This window comes from Ictidomys tridecemlineatus, chromosome 1 (assembly GCF_052094955.1).
Source record: "Ictidomys tridecemlineatus isolate mIctTri1 chromosome 1, mIctTri1.hap1, whole genome shotgun sequence".
In the NCBI taxonomy this organism is placed as follows: Eukaryota; Metazoa; Chordata; class Mammalia; order Rodentia; family Sciuridae; genus Ictidomys; species Ictidomys tridecemlineatus.
Genome location: NC_135477.1, coordinates 255,078,172 through 255,098,878, shown reverse-complemented (window position 1 = coordinate 255,098,878; position 20,707 = coordinate 255,078,172).

Below are 20,707 nucleotides of genomic sequence, written 5' to 3'. Positions count from 1 at the left end.
AGGGATACAGATAGGTAAATAAGAACTCAAACTATCACTATTTGCTGATGACATGATTCTATATCTAGAAGATCCAAAAAATTCCACCAAAAAATCTTCTAGAACTAATAAATGAATTCAGCAAGGTAGCAAGATATAAAATCAACACCCATAAATCAAATACATTCCTATACATCAGCAATGAAAACACTCAAAAAAATTAGGGAAACTACTCCAATCACAATAGCCTCAAAAAAAAATAAAAATCCTGGGAATCAATCTAACAAAATAGGTGAAAGACCTCTACAATGAAAACTACAGAACCCTAAAGAAAGAAATTGAATAAAACCTCAGAAAATGGAAAGATCTCCCATGCTCCTGGAGAGGCAGAATCAATATTGTCAAAATGACCATACTACCCAAATTGTTATACAGATTTAATGCAATTCCTATTAAAATCCCAATGACATTCTTCATAGAATTAGAAAAAGTAATTATGAAGTTTATTTGGAAAAATAAGAGACCCAGAATAGCCAAAGCAATCCTTAGTAAGAAAAGTGAAGCAGGAGGCATACCAGACCTTAAACTATAGTAGAGAGATACAGTAACAAAAACTGTACAGTATTTGTACCAAAATAGTCTTGTAGACCAATGGTACAGAATGGAGGACACAGATACAAACTCACATAAACATGTATGTCATACTAGACAAGAGTGCCAAAAGCATTCACTAGAGAAAATATAGCCTATTCAACAAGAGGTGCTGTGAAACTGGAAATTCATATGTAGCAAAATGAAAGTAAACCTGCCTCTCACTCTGCACAAAACTCAACTCAAAGTGCATCAAAGACTTAAGCACTAGAACAGAGACCCTTCACCTAATAGAAGAAAAAGTAGGCCCAAATCTTCACCTTGTTGGCCTAGGATCTGACTTCCTTAACAAGACTCCTAAAGCACAAGAAGTAAAATCAATAATTAATAAATGGGCTGGATTCAAATTAAAAAGCTTCTTCTCAGCACAGGAAACAATAATATGAGGAGAGAGCTTACAGATTGGGAGAAAATCTTTACCACATGCACCTCCAATAAAGCATTAATCTCTAGGATATATAAAGAACTCAAAAAACTTAACACCAAAAGAACAAATAATCCAATCACTAAATGGGCTAGGTACCAAACAGACACTTCACAGAAGAAGAAATACAATTGATCAACAAATATATGAAAAGAGTTCAACATCTCTAGCAATTAAAGAAATGCAAATCAAAACTACTCTAAGATTTCATCTCAATCCAATCAGAGTGGTAGCTATCAAGAATACCAACAACAATAACTGTTGGTGAGGATGTGGGATAAAAAGCACACTCATACATTGCTGGTGGTACTGAAAATTAGTGTAGCCAATTTGCATTATGGAGAATTCCTTGGAAAACTTGGAATGGAACCACCATTTGACCCAGCTATCCTACTCCTCAGTTTATACCCAAAGGATTTAAAAACAGCATACTACAGGAACATAGCCATATCAATGTTTATAGCAGCCCAATTCACAATAGGTAGACTATGGAACCAACATAGGTGTCCTTCGATAGATGAATGGATAAAGAAAATATGGTATATATATTCAATGAATATTACTCAGCTTTAAAGAAGAATGAAATTATGGCATTTTCCAGTAAATGTATGGAGTTGGAGAAGAGCATGCTAAGCAAAATAAGCCAAACCCAACAAACCAAAGGCTGAATGTTTTCTCTAATATGCAGAAGCTAATTCACAATAAGGAGGGGGGCACTAGAGAAGAATAGAGTTACCTTAGATTAAGTATAGGGAAGCGAAAGGAGGGGAGGGGAGGGAATGTGGGGATAGGGAAGAGGGTAGAACAAAACAGACATTATTACTTGGTGTATGTATGTGACTACATGACCAATATGATTCTGCAACATGTACACTCAGAAAAATGAGAAATTATATCCCATCTATATGTGATATATCAAAGTACATAAATGCATTATACTGTCATGTATAACTAATTAAGACAAATTTTTTTAAAAAGATGGGCTGGGGATGTGGCTCAAGCAGTAGCACGCTTGCCTGTCATGCGCAGGGCACTGGGTTCGATCCTCAGCACCACATAAAAATAAAATAAAGATGTTGTGTCCACCGAAAACTAAGAAATAAATATTTTAAAAAAGATTATACATGATGACCCAGTTGGTTTTATTCCAGTGATGCAAGAATAATTTAACATATATGAATCAATAAATGTAATTTACCACCTTAATAGAATTAATTAAAAATCATTTAGTCACCTCAATAGATGCAGAGGAAGATTTGACAAAATTCAGCATACATTCATGATAAAAACACTGAAGAAGCTATGGATAGAAGTAATTTACCTCAACATCATAAAGGCTGTATATGACAAACCTGAAGTCAACAAAGTAAATGGGAAAAACCTGAAAGCATTTTCTTTAAATTCTGCATCAAGACAAGAATGTCCACTCTTACCAGTCCTATTTAATAAAGTATTACAAATTCTCATCAGAGCAATTAGCCAAGAGAAGGAATTAAAAGGGCAATAATAGTAAAGGAAGAAGTCAAATTATCACTGTTTACAGATGATACTCTCCTACACTTAGAAGATCAAAAAACCTCCACCAAAAGACAGCTAGAGCTAATAAATAAATTCATCAAAGTAGCTGGATACAAATCAACATACAAAAATTATTAGCTTTCCTATAAACCAATAATGAATCTGGTGAGAAAGAAATCAGGCAAACAATACCATTCATAACAGCCTGAAAAAAATAAAATACAGAGGAATGAATCTAACCAAGGAGGTGAAAGACTTCTATAATGAGAACTATAGAACACTGAAGAAGTGAAGAAATGGAAAGATTGCCCATGTTCATGGACAGGCAGAATTAATGTTAAAATGACTAAACTACCAAAAGCAATATACAGATTCAATGCAATCCCCATCCAAATACCAATGACATTCTTCACAGAACTAGGAAAAAAACAGTCCTATAATTCATTGGGAAGGACAAAAGACTCAGAACAGCCAAGCAATTAGAAGGAAGGAAGGAAGGAAGGAAGAAGGAAGGAAGGAAGGAAGGAAGGAAGGAAGGAAGGAAGGAAGGAAGGAAGGAAGAAAGGAAGGAAGGAAGGAAGGAAGGAAGGTAAGTGGGTGAGGTAAGGGAAGGGAGGAAGAAAAAAATTGCTGGAGGAATCACAATATGTGACCACATTATACTACCATGTTATAGTAACAAAAATTGCATGGTACTGACATAAAAACAGATACTTAGACCAATGGTACAGAATAGAAAACAGAAAAACCCACAAAGATACAGTCATCTGACCCATGAAAAGGCACAAAAATATACACTGGAGGAAAGACGACCTTGTTAACAAACATTGCTGGGGAAACTAGTTATCCTTATATAGAAGATGAGAGGAAACCCTCTCACCCTGCACAAAGTCAACTAAAAATGAATCAAAGACATGTGAATTACACCAGAAACTTTGTAACTCCTACAAGAAAACCTAGAGTCAACCTTCCAAAATCTAGACACTGACAAGGACTTCCTAAATAAGACTGCAAAAGATCAGGAAATAATCCCATGAATTAATAAGTGGGACAGCATTAGATTTAAAAAGTTTCTGCACTGCAAGCTAAACAAGACTGTGAGGATAGCACCTACAGAATGGGCAAAAATCTTTGCTAACTACTCATCTCACAGAGAGTCAATCTCCAGAATATATAAAGAACTCAAAAAACATAACACAAAAAAACAAATAATGCAATTAATAAATGGGCAAATGAACTAAACAGATGCTTCTTGAAGAAATAGAAATGGCTAAAATGTACATGAAAAAATGTTCAATCCCTTTTGTAATTAAGGAAATGCAAATCAAAAACACAATGATAGATAATAAATGCTGGAGAGGATATGGGGAAAAAACACTTTTACATTCTTGATGGAACTGTAAATTAGTACAATCACTATAAAACTTACTACGGAGTTTTCTCAAAAGCCTAGGCACGGAACCACCACACAACACAGCTACACCATTACTCACTATTGATCATGAAGAATCAAAGTCATCAAACTATACACACCCATCAAACATGCACACTCATGTTGAAGCAGCACAATTCACTATAACCAAGCTATGGAATCTGTCTAGGTGTCCATCAGTGGATGAATAGATAAAGAAAATGTGGTATGTGTACACAATGGAGTTTAATTCATCCATAAAGAAAAATAAAATTATGTCACTTGTAGAAAAATGGACAACACTTGAGAGCATAATGTTAAGTCAAATAAGCCAAACTCAGAAAGTAAAAGGTTAACCCACTGCAATCTAATGTATGAAATATGATATGTCAAGAGCTTTGTAATGTTGTGAACAACCAATAAAAAAAATAAAAAATTAAAAAAAAAAGAAAGTAAAGGGTCATATATTTTCTCTCAAATGTGAAAACTAGCAAGGGAGGAAGGAAAAGAAAGATGGGGGAGGAAGGTAGGGATCTCATGAAAGTGGACCTGAGACCAGTAGAGTAGAGGAAAAGAACCAGGAGGGATAGGAAGGAGGAAAGGGGAAACACTGGGGAATGGCATTGGCCAAACTTCGTGGTCATATTGTGTGCATGGACAGATATGCAACAGCAAACCCCATTGTTAGGTACAATTGTAGTGCACCAAAAAAAATATGGAGAAAAAAATACCAAAAATTAAAAAGAGACTAAGTTAAAATGGTGCAGTTTCACAATAAAGATACATAGCACTTCATATTTGTGTGTAAAATGGGCATATAAATTACAGATACCTAAATAAAACAATTAATAGAGTACGTCAGCTTTATACAGACACAAGTGTGCATCTGCATATATTTACAACCTGACAATAAAGACAATACCTTTAGTTACAAGTGCCCATGAAAGTGCCATAAAAATTGAACACAGGTAGGCCAAAAAGAAAGTCTCTAGGAAGTAAGAACGGGTCAGAAGACTTTGTGATCCCTGGGCACTAGAACCATAAACCAAAAGTCAAATCAAAATGCAAAAAAAAAAAAAAAAAAAAAAAAAAAAAAAAAAAAAAAAGCCCTTCCACCAGAAAAAGAACAAAACACTCATAGAAAATCTCGAGTCAAAGAAAATGACTAAACCAAAACACATAATATCTCAAAAATGATACAGAAAACTCAGGAGGAAACACTTAGATTCTATTGATTAAAAAGAGGAAAACAAAAGATAATTAATCATCCAATTTTAAAAAATAGGAAGAGGACAACAAACTAAAGCTCAATGAGGAATTATTAAAGAAAAAAATAGTTTCAAAGACAGAAAAAAATGATAGAAAAATAAATCTGAAACCTGGATTTACTCAGCCAAAAGATTTAAAAAAAAAAATAGGAGGACTTGGATTTAAATACCTGCACAATGTCAAGTGCAGGGGAAGGGAAAAGAGAACTTCAAATACAGAGAACTGGCTATGCAGGAAGACGTTCCCAGGGAAGGGTTGGGTGAATTGCATTGTTTATTAAAGTGAATTAAAGTGAGGGGGCTTGGCAGGCAGCCGGACATTGAGGGGTGAGTGTTTCTAAGGACTCAGTAGGAAATATGAGAAGTGGGGAGAGAGAGAGAGAGAGAGACAGAGAGAGAGAGAGAAACACGGGGGGACAATTGAGAAAGACCAAGCTTCTGGGCAGGGTCCACCGTCTCCACCTTGTTGGTTATGTCCTCGTCTGCTTGGAGTACATCCTTCAGTTACTCCTCCACACAGGAGGGTACACTGTGTTCCTCCACATCAGAAGATGTCTGTAAATTCCCCTCAAACCTTACAGATGTCCTAGGCGTAGAGTTCTGGTGTAATTCTAGTGTGAAACCCTTCTCCCTCTGGATTTTCAAGGTGTTACTCCATTTGTCTTCATATCCTGCATTGAGCAGTTAGAAAGCAGCAGATCAATATGTACTAAAATGGATAGCTCTCCAAGGCACAATGTTGAATGAAAACTGCAAGTCTCAGGGTAATTTATAAAGTGGGATATCTTTTCTGTCAAAAGAATCTGAAAGGGAATTCACCAGGGCTACACAGGAGAGAAGGGAGGGGGCACTGGTATTGGGGGGCAGGGGGGTGCTGATTAAGGAAGGCCATACACCAAGGATTACCGATGCATTTTCCATCTTATAAGTAAAACTTCCTCACATGAGATGCTAAATGAGTGCACAGTTTGGTTTTATTATAGCTAACCGTACTTAACCTTCTGATTCAGCTGGATTTATTCTACTTGTCCAGTAGGACTTGGTGTCCTACAAGGGTACTTTTTCCTATTTCCTTACCAATTGTTCCTACTATTTAATGAAGCTTCATTCCTTTCCCTCCTGATTCAAAGTGCTTTCTTGATAGATGTTCCACCTTGAGACTATTTAGTATAGACCCCAGGTGTCCTGGTTCCCAAGCTGGTAATCCTCCTGCTGTATCACTGAGTAGTTTTTGTTTTAATCGTTTTTCTCAAATGTTCTGCATTTCTAACACTCCATTTTGTCCTTGGAATTGACTCTTATTGGGTTTCTTTCCCCCTTGCTTTTGTTTATTTTTCTGGGGTTTAGCAAAGGGTGGGAGGGAGCAGCACTTGGGTTCATTCATTCATTCCCCAAACATCGCTTGAGTTCTGCTATGGTCAGATATGAGCTTATCTCTTCTAAAGGTTCGTGTATAGGAAGTGTGTCCTCCATGGGGCCATGTGAGAGGGGTTGGATCTTTAAACGTTAGAACTTAGTAAAAGGTGGTTAGGGCTCTGAAAGCACGTCCTGGGAAGAAATTGGGGTGGTTCTTGGAGGACCCCAGTTGGTTCCCGTGAAAGTGAGTTGTTGAGAAAGAGGGAGCTCTGAGACTCCTCTGACTTCTGTCCTGCCCTGTGATCACTCCCACACTCCCATCTGATGCTCCCCCCCAACAAGACCTCCAGCAACAACCAAATGGATAGGAACGTTTGATCGTCAGCTTTCAGCCTCCAAAACTGTGAATTAAACTTATTTTCCTTATAAAGCACCCTCATCAGGTATTTTGTTATAGCAATGCAAGAAGACAAATACAAGCCCCCATTATAGTTCACATACTGTTCTCAACTCTGGGAAATATTGAGCTTTTGAGCTTATTAAGAAATAAGGGCAAAGAATTTCCTCTTGCATTTTTATATTTCCTTTTGTTTCAAACGGTGCAGCCTTTCCCCACAAGTTTTTGCAGCTTATTTATTCGATCCATCCACTCTGTATCCTTGATCCCATTGATTAGTAACAGTTGAGGACTCTTTTTAGGTTTGAAGTCATCAGCAGCTTTGACAGTCATCGACTTTTGTCTGCCTCCCCGCAATTTTCCCAGGAAGCTCTTCTTCCCAGGACTTACAAAGACCAAAGCCTGCTCTGCTCCTGTCATGGGGTATATTTCATTTTGTAGACGTGGGTGTTCAGGGTACTGACATCTCACTACAAATCCTTTTCTACCTGTACTCAAAACAAAGGGATTGTCTATGAGATCAATTGTGCACTTTCCAAAGAGGTTCTTTGTAGCATAGACAATAGTCCAGGGAGCATTTTGAAAGCTTTTCCAGTTGTTTCTGATTTATTATACAAAGTCCAGGCCTCCTATATCACCTGGTTTCTTGAAACTCTCTGTGGTATTCTGGATCTATAAACCAATGAATAGATATTACATGTAACCACAGGAATCATCTGCTCATCTCTGGTGAGAGTAGCATAGGCAAACTTCTTCATTTATAAGCCATTTAGATGTCATGAGCAACTGAGGCAAAACGGAGCTCCTCTTTGTTGTAGCGTAACTCTTACTTTGATGAACTGATCTCAATGAAAATCAAAGCGGGCTGGCATTTTGAGTTTGCATCCATGATCAGTCTAAAAACTTAGAGTCCAAGTTGCGTGCTGTCGTTACACTTCCCTGAGCAGCTGGTTGTGATTTTCTTTACTGCTCTGACTGCATGCATTCCTGCCATACAAATAAATGATGTTTGAGACTAAGGTGCAGATTTTCTTCATAATGATCATGGAGTTGAACCTGTAACAGCCCCACAAAGAAAGCTTCCCAAGCAAGGTGCCTCAGTGCAGTGGTGTTTCACAAATGGGTTAGAAGGGTAGGGGGGTTGGACCCCCTCAGGCCTCAGAACATCACAGCCCAACCCCTCACCCAAAGCCATGGGCACCCTCCTCCTTGTCTGCACAAAACCTGTCATTTTTGCAGATGCTCTGTTGTGAAAAAAGGTTAGGAAGCACTGGTACGGTGTAACTCGAGCCGAGGAAATTACGGTGCCAACTTCATAGAAAACAGAAAAGCCATTAAGCAAATTGCCAAAGCTGAGGACATTCCCGATGTGCCATCGGTTTTCCTGTTTTCCTCCTTGCAGTTCATATGCTAAGAGGAAAGCTCTTCTGAAAGCAAATGCCTCCTGACAAGTGAGCACCTGGTACCCCGTTGGTGGGAGTGTGGAACGATGTAGCCGCCACGGGAAACGGTTCAGCACTTCTTCAAAAGTTGGACCTAGAATTCCCACATGGCCCAGCAACCCCACTCACTCCTAGCTCCCAGGGAGGGGCCCCCAAAGAACTGAACACTGGCACTCAAGCAAAAATAGATTCACTGGAAATACTACTCCCAGTAGCCAAAAGGAGGAAACAGCCCAGACGCCGGTCAGCAGGTAAATGGGTAAACAAATTGCAGCACGACCCCTATGACGGAATACCATTCAGCCATCAAAAGGATGAAGTACCGACACACACTGCAATGCAGATGAACCCTAAAAACATCATGCTCATTGAAAGAAGCCCCACAAAAGTCCACAGAGTGTAGGATTCCACTTACACAAAATGCCCAGAATAAATAAATCCAAAGAGGAAAATGCGGATTGGGGGTTTCCGGAGCTGGAAGAAGGCTGGGGTGGAGAGTAGCTGCTTAATTGGTGCAGACTTCCCTTCTGGGGTGGGAAATGTTCAGGATTAGTTAGAGGTGGTGGTTACACAACACTATGCTACATGCAACCAGTCACTTTAGAAGAGACAACTCATGTCATGTGGTGAAACATTAAACACCTAAAAAAGAAAACGCAGAACTATACAAAAATAAAAACACACAGTGAGGCCCCGAAGGCTCCAGGCCTGAGCCTCCTAAAAGCTGCTGCAGAGCACCTGCCCGCACCTTTGCCCCTCTGTATTGTGGAGCTCGGAAGAGTCTGCTTTCCGCAAAATATCCCCTCCTCTGTCCACAACCCCTGGCTGCACTCCCTGTCGCTTCTGAGAAGCTAATGGATGTAGAAAATTTGTCCTCAGAGAGAGAACTGGAAAGGAAATGCAGAGGGAAAATAAAGCCAGAGTCCTTCCCTCCACACAGACACCATCCTCGTGTAACAAACAGCGGGCAGCGAGACCTACCTGCTGTCGGACATGCAAAGGCCAGTGGAAGAGGGGCGGCGGCTGGGCAGCAGGAAGGCCCTGCCACACCGGCCCTCCCAGGCTCGGCCGCCACTTCTGTGCATTTGAAACTGCACCCGTCATTCCAGACACTGGAACACTCCAGAGGTGGAAAATGGAGAGGCCATGAGGTGCCTGTGACTCAGGGAAGCCACACAAGAATTACAGTCGAGAACCCTGAGTGGAAAGGTCTCGCTGCAGTGGCCTTCATTGGCCATGTTTTTAGAGCCTTGTCACGGCCTCCAACCTGGGAGAAGAGGCTGTCCAGGTGGGTTTCCTTCTCCCTCTCCCCCCCGCAGGCCCTCCCTCACCTAACCCACACTGCAAACTGAAACTGAGACAGCGGCTCTTAATTGCCCCTGCTAACACCCGCGAGCCTAGGAGGGCCTCCTGGGCTGCTCTCTGCCACCCTGTCCCACCTGCACTGTTACCTCCCTGCTCCTAATATCTGCACTCAGCTCAGTCGGTCCATGGAGGTACCCCCACACGGGTACCCCTGGCCTTTGCTCCAGCCCTTCCCCATCTCTGCCCATCCAAGCCCCCTCATCCTGAGGCCACAGCACCAGGCCCAGTGTTGAGAGCTCCACTAGATACTTGGGGAGGCTGCTTTTCTCCTGCGATTGAGAAACCACTCAAGTCTTTGCCTCAGCAAACCCCCAGATGACAGAAAGACAAAATAGCAACACCTCGGAATGACCCTGACAGCTCAGAGCCTCAGACTCAAAACCAACCCACTTTCAGTGACACAGGTCACCTTGGGAGTACACGATGGGCCACTCTAAGTGACTCACAGACCATCCAAGAAAACAAGCAAGTTTCTCCCTTTTAAACTTCCTGAGGTTTAAGGTATATTATTTTCCTGGGACTGCTGTAAAAAATGGCCACAAACTGAGTGGCTGAAGGCAATAGAAAATTTTTCTATTACAGTTCTGGAGACCAGAAATCCAGAATCAATGTGCCAGCCAGGTCATGCGCCCTCAGGGTTCTGGGAAGAATTGGTCCCTGCCTCCCACTAGCTTCAGATGGGGGCCTGCAGCCCTCGATGTCCCTGGACTGGGTGGAAGGAGGAGGCCACTGCGGAGGCATTGCTCCAACCTCTGCCTCCAGGGTCCCATGGCCTCCCTCCCTGCATCCCCCCTCCCCTGTGGCTCTGTTGTCTCTTCTTATAAGGACACCAGTGGTTGGGTCAGGGTCCACCCCGAATTTACTATAACCTCATTCTAACCAAAGACATCTGCTGTGACTCCATTTCCAAATAAGGTCACCTTCTGAGGCTCCAGATGGACATGAATTCCAGAGGGACATCATTCAACCCAGTACAGACAGGACAGGGGGGCGGGGGTAGGGAAAAAATGATTTGGACTCAGGATTGGTGGAGGGACGATTCCAGTTTCTGTAACTCCATTTCCTCAGCCAAGCAGAGTCCCCAAGGAGGCTTCCCTGAAATCTCAGGGCCACCTTGGCCTTTGCCATTTCCTCGTGCCCTCTCCTTGCTCTCACGGGTGGTCTGGCCACTTCTACCCGCCACCTGCCTTCCCCTCCCAAAGGAATCCCTCAGCCCCTGCCTTCCCCGCCTAAGTGTAAAGTTTGCAGAGATGCATATTAAATCCAATTTTCACCTGGTTCATTACATTCTGATGATTCGGAGCTTCTGGGATTTTCAATTTGAAAGAAAATATTTGGATACAGCAATGCCCACAGGACAGCTCTAGCATGAGCGGCATTAAAGGACACTTAGAGCATCCGTGAGGCGGGGGAGTGTGGGTCCGGGTGCAGACGTGCCACTTAAGCCCACTGCTAGCTGGCTGGACAGCCCAAAGGGGATGTAGTCACAGGCAAGTTTTAATTTGAATTTTGGTTTAAAGTGAAAATCTCCTGAGAAAGGAAGGCCTTTCAATGTCTGCACTGCTTCCCCCTGACTCAGTCGCATCATTTTAACAGTTTGTTAAGGGGCAGGGACAGAGAGTACAAACCATGTTCCTTCCCAGCCTGACACTCCTTCTTTTCACTGATGTGTGCTAATAGGATGGGCTGCTTGCATCCTGGAGACTGTGGACCCTTCCGGAACACATCCTCGCCATTGCCAGTTAAAGCTACGTGTGCATGCACATCTGTTCCCTGCTTGAAGTCGTCCCTGAGTCTGAGCTGTCCTGAACTGGATTCCCCTTATATCCCCCATATCCCATAGCAACATTCCCCACTCTTCCCAAGAGCATTGCTCTTAGCAAAGGTTCAGCAAGTTGGGTGCAATGAGCAGCAGAATAAGACATGTTCCAAGGACTGTCTTCACAAACACAGATCAACATGCCGCACACACTGACACATCATGGCAAACGGTGGAGGCTGGACTGCAGAGGGGAGTGCTAAGAAAAGGGGAATCCATCATGAGCCCAAGCTTCCTCCACTCACACTGGCAAACAGTGTGCTGGGAGCCACCATCTGTTCCTGAGAAATCAGGACACCTTTACCCGCAGTCAGAAGCAAATGCCTGGTGCGAGCCAGAAGGACAAGCCCTGAGCCAGGCTGCTGATGTGAGCAGAGCGAGATGGAAAGGGAGCCAGAATCCAGGCTCTGAGCAGAAGCACCCAGCTGAAGAGCAGACCCCTGTGGTCCACCCGAAAGCCACGAAGCCTGCATTGAAGCGCGAACCCTCAGCTCCCCCCAAAGTAGCCTAACAAAAAGTCAGGCCCAGAAATACAAATATGGCATGTTCTCACTTACACACAGAAGCTTAAAAAGTTGATCTCATAGAAACAAAAAAAGTAGAACAGTGGTTGCCAGAGGCTGGGAAGGCTGTGAGCGGGTGGAGAGAAGACAGTTAACAGGTTCTGGGGTACAGTTGGGCTGGAAAAAGAGCTCCCAATGTTCCATAGCACAGTAGGCGCTATGGTCAACAGTAGTTGTTTATTCCAGATAACAAGCAGAGAAGACTTGGGATGTTCCCAGCACAAAGAATCGATAAATGTTGGAGGGGATAAGATATGCCGGTGACTCTCATCTGATCCTCAGGCTTTATTTGCATGTATTAAAATATAACGTTTCTTAAAATTACTGTGTGTCAAATAAATGTAAATCACAGAAATAAGAAGTGTTTAAAAAAATAAAATACGTACATACATGGACTGGGGTTGTGGCTCAGTGGTAGAGCACTCACCTAGCATGAGTGAAGTACTAGGTTCCATCCTCAGCACCACATAAAAATAAATACAATAAAAGGTATTGTATCTATCTACAACTAAAACACACATTAAAAATACATATATACATATGTATTTACATAATAAACTGTATATGCAATGTATACATATTTATATAATTTTAAACTGTGACCTTATTTGGAGACACGGACTTAGATTTTTTTACAAAGGTAAGCAAGTTAAAGTAAGGCCATTAGAGTAGGCCCTAGTTTAATAAAGAGAGAGAAATTAGACTCAGAAAAAGATTCACAGGAGAAACCAGAAGAAACCAGCAACAAGCCCAGGAGCAAGGCCGAGAACAGGTCCTGCCCTCGCAGCCACAGGAGGACCCAGTTCTGCAGACACCTTGATCTTCGTCTCCAGTCTCCAGAGCTTGGAGGACCAACTGCAGTCAAGCCATCACCCTGTTAGCTTGGCCCTAACTTGGTTACGCAGCGCTAGCAAACTAACAGGGCTAGGTGGCCGTTCCTGCCTTCTGCCCTACCTCCTCCTGCAGCGGGAAGTTAAAGGACCTTGAAAAGAGAATCCGTGACCAAACCAGCCTCAGGACGCTCTGGTCACTGGGACCCTCTGCCTCCATCAGGAATGCTAATTCAGTGACATGCTATCTTAAGAGGTTCAGTGCACCAAGAAGCTGCCTGTCAGTCTGATAAAAATCAACCTAACTATTGGAACAATGCTGTCTTTTGATCCAGCAATTCATTTTTACAATAATGTGAAGGATTTCCCCCAAGAAACACAGGTATAAGGGCTGAAAGACGCACCAATAAGGTTGTTTACTGCATATCTTTCTGCTGCTTGCTGACTTTTGACATTTTTGTTTTAAAATAATTCAAATCGAAAGAAAGTTGCAAGAATGAAAATAGTACGCAGAACACATGTGCGCCTCTCACTCAGAATCACTTACCATGATGCTTTGCTACACTCACCCATGGCCTTGAGGGCCCTCTCCCCCCTCAGAACAAAGACCACTTACATCACAGGCCTTTACCTGGAACACTTCCGTGGTTCCTGAGAACAAGGATGTTGTCTAGATAATCACAATACAGTTACTGACTTCAGTGATCATGCATGGAAAGGTGTTTTTATTCAACCTACCTTCCACATTTCAATTTTACCAACTAACCCAAAAATATCCTTTGAGAATTATTCTCCTCAATTATAAAATCCAAGCTGGGTTCAAATAATGCATTAAGTTGTCTCAATTCTTAGGTCTCCTTCTGTCTGGAACATCCCCGCAATCCTTCATTGTCTTTTATGACATGACCTATTGAAGAATCCATGTTTTTAATCGACTGTTTCTCATTTGGGGCTTGTCCAGTGGCTCCTTGTGACAGGTTATGCCATTTCAGGACAGAAAACTCCTTGAGTGATACCTGTGCTTCCCAGAGTCTCCCTTCCAGAGTTCCACGTTATCCACCCACTCCTGATTGGGATGCTAATTGCTATCACCTGGTCAAAGTATTGTTCATTGTCTCCATCGTATAATGGCTATATTTCCTTTCGTAAGTGACAGGCAGTCTGCAAGGAGATACTGTAAGGCCATGAAAATATCTCCTCCAGGGCTCACCATTCCTGGGCAGCCTCTGACATCTCCAGGAAAAAGGTCACTGGCTTCAGTGGCAGAAAAAGCAGAGGAAGCAGATGAGCCTCAGAAAGGAGTCTCGGGATGGGGTGCCTTAACCTGGGTCACCAGCCCTCTGTGAATCAGTCACTGAGTCAGGAAATGGAGACAGCCCGAGAGGTCAGGTGTGGGATCTCCCACTAAACACAGGAGCTGAGAGGAGGGGGCAGGTGGGGAGCAGCAGCTCTGCGGAGAGCAAGGCCATCCACAGAGCAAAGCAACTACGGAGATCTCCATCACGGCTCTTTGCAATCATGCCAAAGGAGTCTGGATTCAGAGCAGCAGGTATGAATTTATTAGAAGGCTTGGGGAAAGGCAACACTCTTAAGAAAAGGAAAGTGTGGGCCCTCCTGTTTTATTGAGGGTCCCAGGGAAGTTTCCAGAGAGTTCTGCCCAGGTTCAGCTCTTGACTTCTGACTGACAGTGGGTTTGCATCAGACTTCCAAGTCCCCACAGTCGTACCTCATGGAGGGCAGTTTTACTGTTACATAACCAAGCTGAAGATTCAAGGCAACTCTGAGTCCCCTTGGCCAACCTTACTGGTTCCAATCGGAACCTGTTCATACAGATTTTTGTGTTTCGAGGGCTCTGCTTCTAATTATCTTGCCTTTTTGAGTCCTGGTATCTGGTCTATGTAAAGGTCACAAAAGTCCCCCTTCAGGATAACTAGCACTCTTCTCATCCGTAGGGGGGTTCTTTCAGGTCTGCATTTCTCTAGAAGATAACAGTTGTTGGCTGAGGAAGGAAGATTACCCTATTGACTTAAGGCAGGCAGAACCAAAGCAGTTACAGGCCAATTGACCTTCGAAGGAAAGGCCAGGTTCACAGAACCTTCCCCAACCTATGCTCCCACCACTTGTATCTGCCTGCCATCTATTAGCACCCAAATCAAGATGCTATTTCCAAAAAAAAAAAAAAATGTGAAGGTGGTCTAGGCAAGGAAAGGGCACCCAGATCTCCTTCATCCTGTCACACAACAGTGTTGCCGAACCACCTCGGCTACCTGGAACTAGCAGACACAAGCAAATGCTCTCTAAGGTCGCCAGCCCTGTATTTGAAAAGACACTGCCTACTGGCTATGACCTCTGGTCAGGAGAAAAAAAAAAAAAAGGTTTTGGAGAGAGAACTAATTTTGTCATGAGTGAAATGCAGGTAGGTGTTCCTGGGCTGGGTGACACAATGGGTGTGACCCATGGGCTCACTCTTTCGTTCACATGTAAACAGAATTGTTTAAGCCCTCCAACACCCCTGCATCTCTGGGGATTCTCAGGCCTCCAAGGTCCCCCAGTCCCCCCATTTCCTCCTGGCTTCCTCACGATTTCACCACTTCTCACGCAGTGACTCCCACACTTCCCTTCCTGGCTAGAACCTCCCTCTATACACAGTTCCTTTCCCTTCATTTCTCCAATAGACGGTTCCTCACAAGTGGTACACTTTTACTAAGGACTCAGTCAGGATGAGGGATCATATCACAAGTGATAACTATTAGACATTTCTGGTTTTTAAAAGAAGAGCCATTCTCACTTCAGGAAATAAAGTAAGAGGCAAATCTCTTCCCATTACAGCCCTCCCATTACAATTCTGTCTCTGTCTCTTTGGAGATCTATTCTGATCACTCCTTCTATGTTGCAAACCACTCTGAACTAAGTGGCTAGAAGGATTTTTTTATGCTCACAAATTCTGGGGATTGGGAGTCCTAACCAGGCATAACAGGAACAATTTCCTATTGCACATGATTTCTGGGCCCTCCCTCTGGGAAGACTTGAAGTCTGAGTCAACAGCTGGGACTGAAGTCGCCTTCAGATTCCTTTGCTCATATGTCTGCTGGTCTTGCTGACTACCAACTGAGACCCCAGGAGAGCTGTGGACATAATACCCACACATGTACTCTCTCCAGGTGGTCTCTCCACTTGGCTGGCTCCATTGGGCTTCCTCACAGCATGGCTACCAGGGGCTAAAAAAGCAAGCGTCCTGATGGTGCATGACTATGACCCAGCCTTGGAAGTTGTTCAGTCATACTTCTGCTGTGTTGAAGCGATTGAAGTCAACAAAAAGGCCTGCCTAGAGTCCAAAGAGGATACAGACTTTGCCTCTTAATAGAAGAGCCTGTGGGATAGGAGTTATTATTGGGTCCCATCTTTAGACTGTTCCAAGTTTCCCAACTCCTCTCCTCCATCCTCCTCAGACCCAAAAATCCTGCTTACTTAATTACACAAGGCTGTTCTTCTTCCCTTTCTCTCCTGGCTATGCTCTGGAAAACTTTTTTCCTATCAGATTATTACTGAGTAGTTAGCACTATTCAACAGCACCCAAGTGCTCAAATCTGCATATTATCACGAAAGTCCTAGCCAAAACAGAATCCTCCATAAGATCGATTATGTGCTATTCAGGCACACAGAATTTGTTTCACCATAATTTATTGAAGCTACATCTGCAAAACTATATTAATTCTTTACCCCCAGTGTGGGGGGGTGCAAAAATATTTAGTGAGTGAATGGGTAAATAAATGAATGAATCAGATAGGGACTATCAGCCAAGACATGGAAATAACCTCATTATGTGGAACTGAATGTTTTAATGTTATTCATTAAAATAGATTCTATCTGTATTTGTGATATATGTACACTTAAAATTCATGGAGAAAATGAGCATTTTAATTACAAAATGCTGGAATCATTAATTATTTAAAGATCATCATTCAGCATCCCTTCCTCAGTAACCGAGTCCGATAAGCCCTTTCAGACAAATCAGACCAGTCAAGGGTACAGGAGTCAGGCAGATCCAAGGTGAGGGAGGATGTGCAAGGGCCCATTTCTCCTTTAATTGGGGACACTGAAGAATCAAGGGCCAACTTTCAAAATGTCTGAGGCCTGAGAATGTTGTAGAGGAAAAGGACCGGGAACTACCTAGGGATTATGACCCTCTATCTCAAGCTCTGCCATGACCCCTCCACCCTGTTCTCCCACCGCCACCACCCCCCAGGCCAGGACAGCCTCCCCCATTGCTGGGATTCACCACCTCGGGTGCTTCATTTGCTTTGCCTCCACCACAAGAAAAGGCATCTCTCCTCAACGCCTATCTGCCAAATCAGACCTGCCCTGAAGAAGTCCACCAAATTCAGAATCCTCCAATAGCCAAAGGGCTCCCAGCAGACAGCCCACGGCTACTCCACCTCCTCTGTGTGCTTGTGTCGCGTTCCTCCCGACTAAAACACCCAGGGTCACTCCAGGGGAACTGGGCTGCACGAAATAACCACACAAGAGACAGGGACACCTTTTTCTTTGGGGGACCCATGACGGCTCTTCTGACCTTAAGGGTCCTCAGAAAGAGAGAGCGAGCGCATGCTGACCCCTTTTATTGAGGAGAAGCCATTCCGATGAGGCAAGGGGTCAGGTTTCAGGGGGCTGAGTCTAGCTTCATGATGTCCGCTGTCAGCAGGTTGACTGACATCTAGGAAGGCCACACCCAAAGGCAGAGTAAGAGAAGGGGACACACAAAGGGTTTCCATGGAACATTCTATCCCAAACAGGGCAAGGGGGCAATATCATAAAGGAACAGGTGAGCATAGCTCTGTCCTTGGGGCTGCAGGGAGGCACACCTATGCCGAAGACACATTTTGCTACTTCCAGGATCGGGGCAGCCATCTGGGGCCACTTTGAATGTGGCCAGATCACTGGAAGTGCCCAACAGAGCCTCAACCCATCAGGGAAGGAAAATGCTGGTCACTTAGCACGACGCCCCCCCCCCCCCCACATACTTGTTCTCTGCACTGTCTCTGCCACCATGCTTGCCGTTTCTCTCGTCTCTAAACAACAAAGGTTCAACCTCTGGGATGTATTTACTGTACACAGGTCTCGTTGCCCTTATCCACCCAGCAACCCGCCCAGGCAGGAGATTGCCCTCATTTTACAAAGAGACATAGGTCAAAGAGTGAATGACTTGCTCAAGAACTTGCAACCAATGATTGAAATGTAGATGAATGCTGGGTGCCCAGTCAGTCCAAGCACACAGTCACCTGGAACACAGGAACAGTCAGGGGCTGGGCAGTGGCCACTCTGGGGAGGACATGCATGGCTGGTGGTGAAATGTGAGTTTCATCTGCCCAGTGAGGGACACATGCAGAATATATTGCCCTAAGTGGCCCTTTAAATATGGGACCACAAACATCTCCTGTCACTTCAAGAGACTTGCTGGTGAAGGCAAGATACTTGTGATTGTTACCAAACATGAAGAAATTAGTTACACTTTACTTGTACCAAAAATACGAATTTTCCAAATTAATTCATTAAAAAAAAAAGAATATTCAACTATAGTACAAATTTAAAAAAAAAAAACAGACACATTTCACCTGTCCCTTCAAAGTAAAAGTAACATTCTAGTTAGTGCATGAAAGAATAGCAACACCACCACTCAGTTTCTGAAAGCAGACATATGGAAATGTTTGCATTATTATACGACTTTGCTGCCCAAACAAGAAATGTCACCTATTAGAAGACCTTCATTTCTGCACACTTAAAACTGAATTTTCTAATCCATTTAGAAGTCTTCCAAATGAATATTTTCAGTGGATTTTGATCCCATATATTCAGAATTGCATGACTGGTGAATGGGATTTTAAAAATGAATTTCATGGTCTAGTAAGCACACTCACAGGGATCTACATATATTTATGGGGTATCACTCTCAGCTAAGACGCATTTAAAACCATGTCAAAGTAAGCTGAACTTAGACTCAAGCCTTCAGCTCACTAGGGCATTTTACATCAAACAAGAGTTTTAATAAAGCATATTTGATCATATTGCTATTATTAAAATTTCCTAATATATTTTAATGAGAGAGAAAAAGAAATGGTAGAGAAAATTTCTGCACCATTAGTAAAGAAATAGAAATACATTATTTTTAAAGTAGTGCATATTTTATCATTAGGTCTTTTCTAATTCCCATTCTCATACATTTTATGTATATATGTATTTTAATGCCTTAAAACTAAAGGCCACTAGAAAAAGCTCAGAACAGGGCCACAGTGACGTCAGTGGTGAGGTGGAAGGCATCCTTCTGGTCCCAGTGATTGAAGTGAGAAAATCCAGGCTTTGTGTCTTCCACGCTCAGGAAGCACCATTCATGCTGGGAGACCCTCCTCTTCTGCAATCTGCTAATGCCAGCAAACCTGGTGGAGGTGTCCCCTTTTGTGGGAAGCCTTCCCGGACCTTCCCCTGCTCTGGACCAGTCTCTCTGGTGCCTTCTGCTCTGCTTGTCACGCTGTGTTTTAATGGTCTGTGGACTCAAATGGCTGCTTGCTAGACCTGAAGAGGTTGGACATTAACAACTAGATCTCCATCCCCAGCTCAGTGAACAGTGCAGAGTGTGCTGTGAAGACCATGGAGAGGCCTAGAGAGCTTCTCCCTGGCATTCCCCTCTCCTTACACCCAACAGAGGGTAGCCCAGCCCCCTCCAGCTGCCAGAAACCCTGGCCTGATTGAATGTTGGACTACAGCAACAGTGGGCTCCACCAGCAACCAGCAGCAAGCCTGGCACCAACTCCCAGCACCTGATTTCTAAGCTCACAGCCTTCCCTTGGGTCTAACTTATTAATGGGTCCACTAGGAATTGCTGCCTTCAGTTTGCCCCAGAATGGAGGGCAAAGCCCTGCCAGAATTCTTGCCCCTCTCCACCTACCTTCCTCTCTGTGCACGTTCCTGCCCCAAACCTCCACCAACACACACCCCAGAGGCTACATTCATTTTGAGTGGTTTTAATAAAAACTTCAAAATCCCTGGAGGGCAAATTGACAATTTCTTTTTGAAACAAAATCCATTGTATATCATGAATGTGGTCCCAACAGCTCATAAACAGTGGGAAACACTCAGCGTTACCCAAAAGTAACCTTCCTCACCTGTAGACATTCTCACCAGTTTTAGGACCTCACAGCATCAAGGAATGAGGCTATCTGGTGGCGTTATTTTATTCCAGGCCTAATTTGGAACTTGTCCCTTGGGCAGACTGCAGCAACCCTCCTGGCCTGCAAGACAGCACAAACCCCCGTTCATTCCACAGCCAACCCAGGAAGAGCACCCCACAGTACCAGCCCTGTGCCAGCAGCTGGGCTCAAGAAGAGAGGGGCCCATAGTTCCCCCAGGCCAGCGATGTGGCAGCCAGCAAGCTGCAGCTGTGACCACCAAGCCTGATGGCACTGGCTGCAGAGACCAGCACAGATTCGTTTAAATCAGAGAAGTAACTTTAGACTTGAACAACAGAGACTGTAGTGAGTCTGTGTTCCCTTCTCCCCGACCCACACAAATAAAAAAAAAACACATCATTCTAATGCACTGTACCTATGAACATGACCTTATTTGGAAATAGGGTCTCTTTGTGATTAATACAAAGTTACTACTCTGGGTGGTAAGCCAGTATGACTGTGTT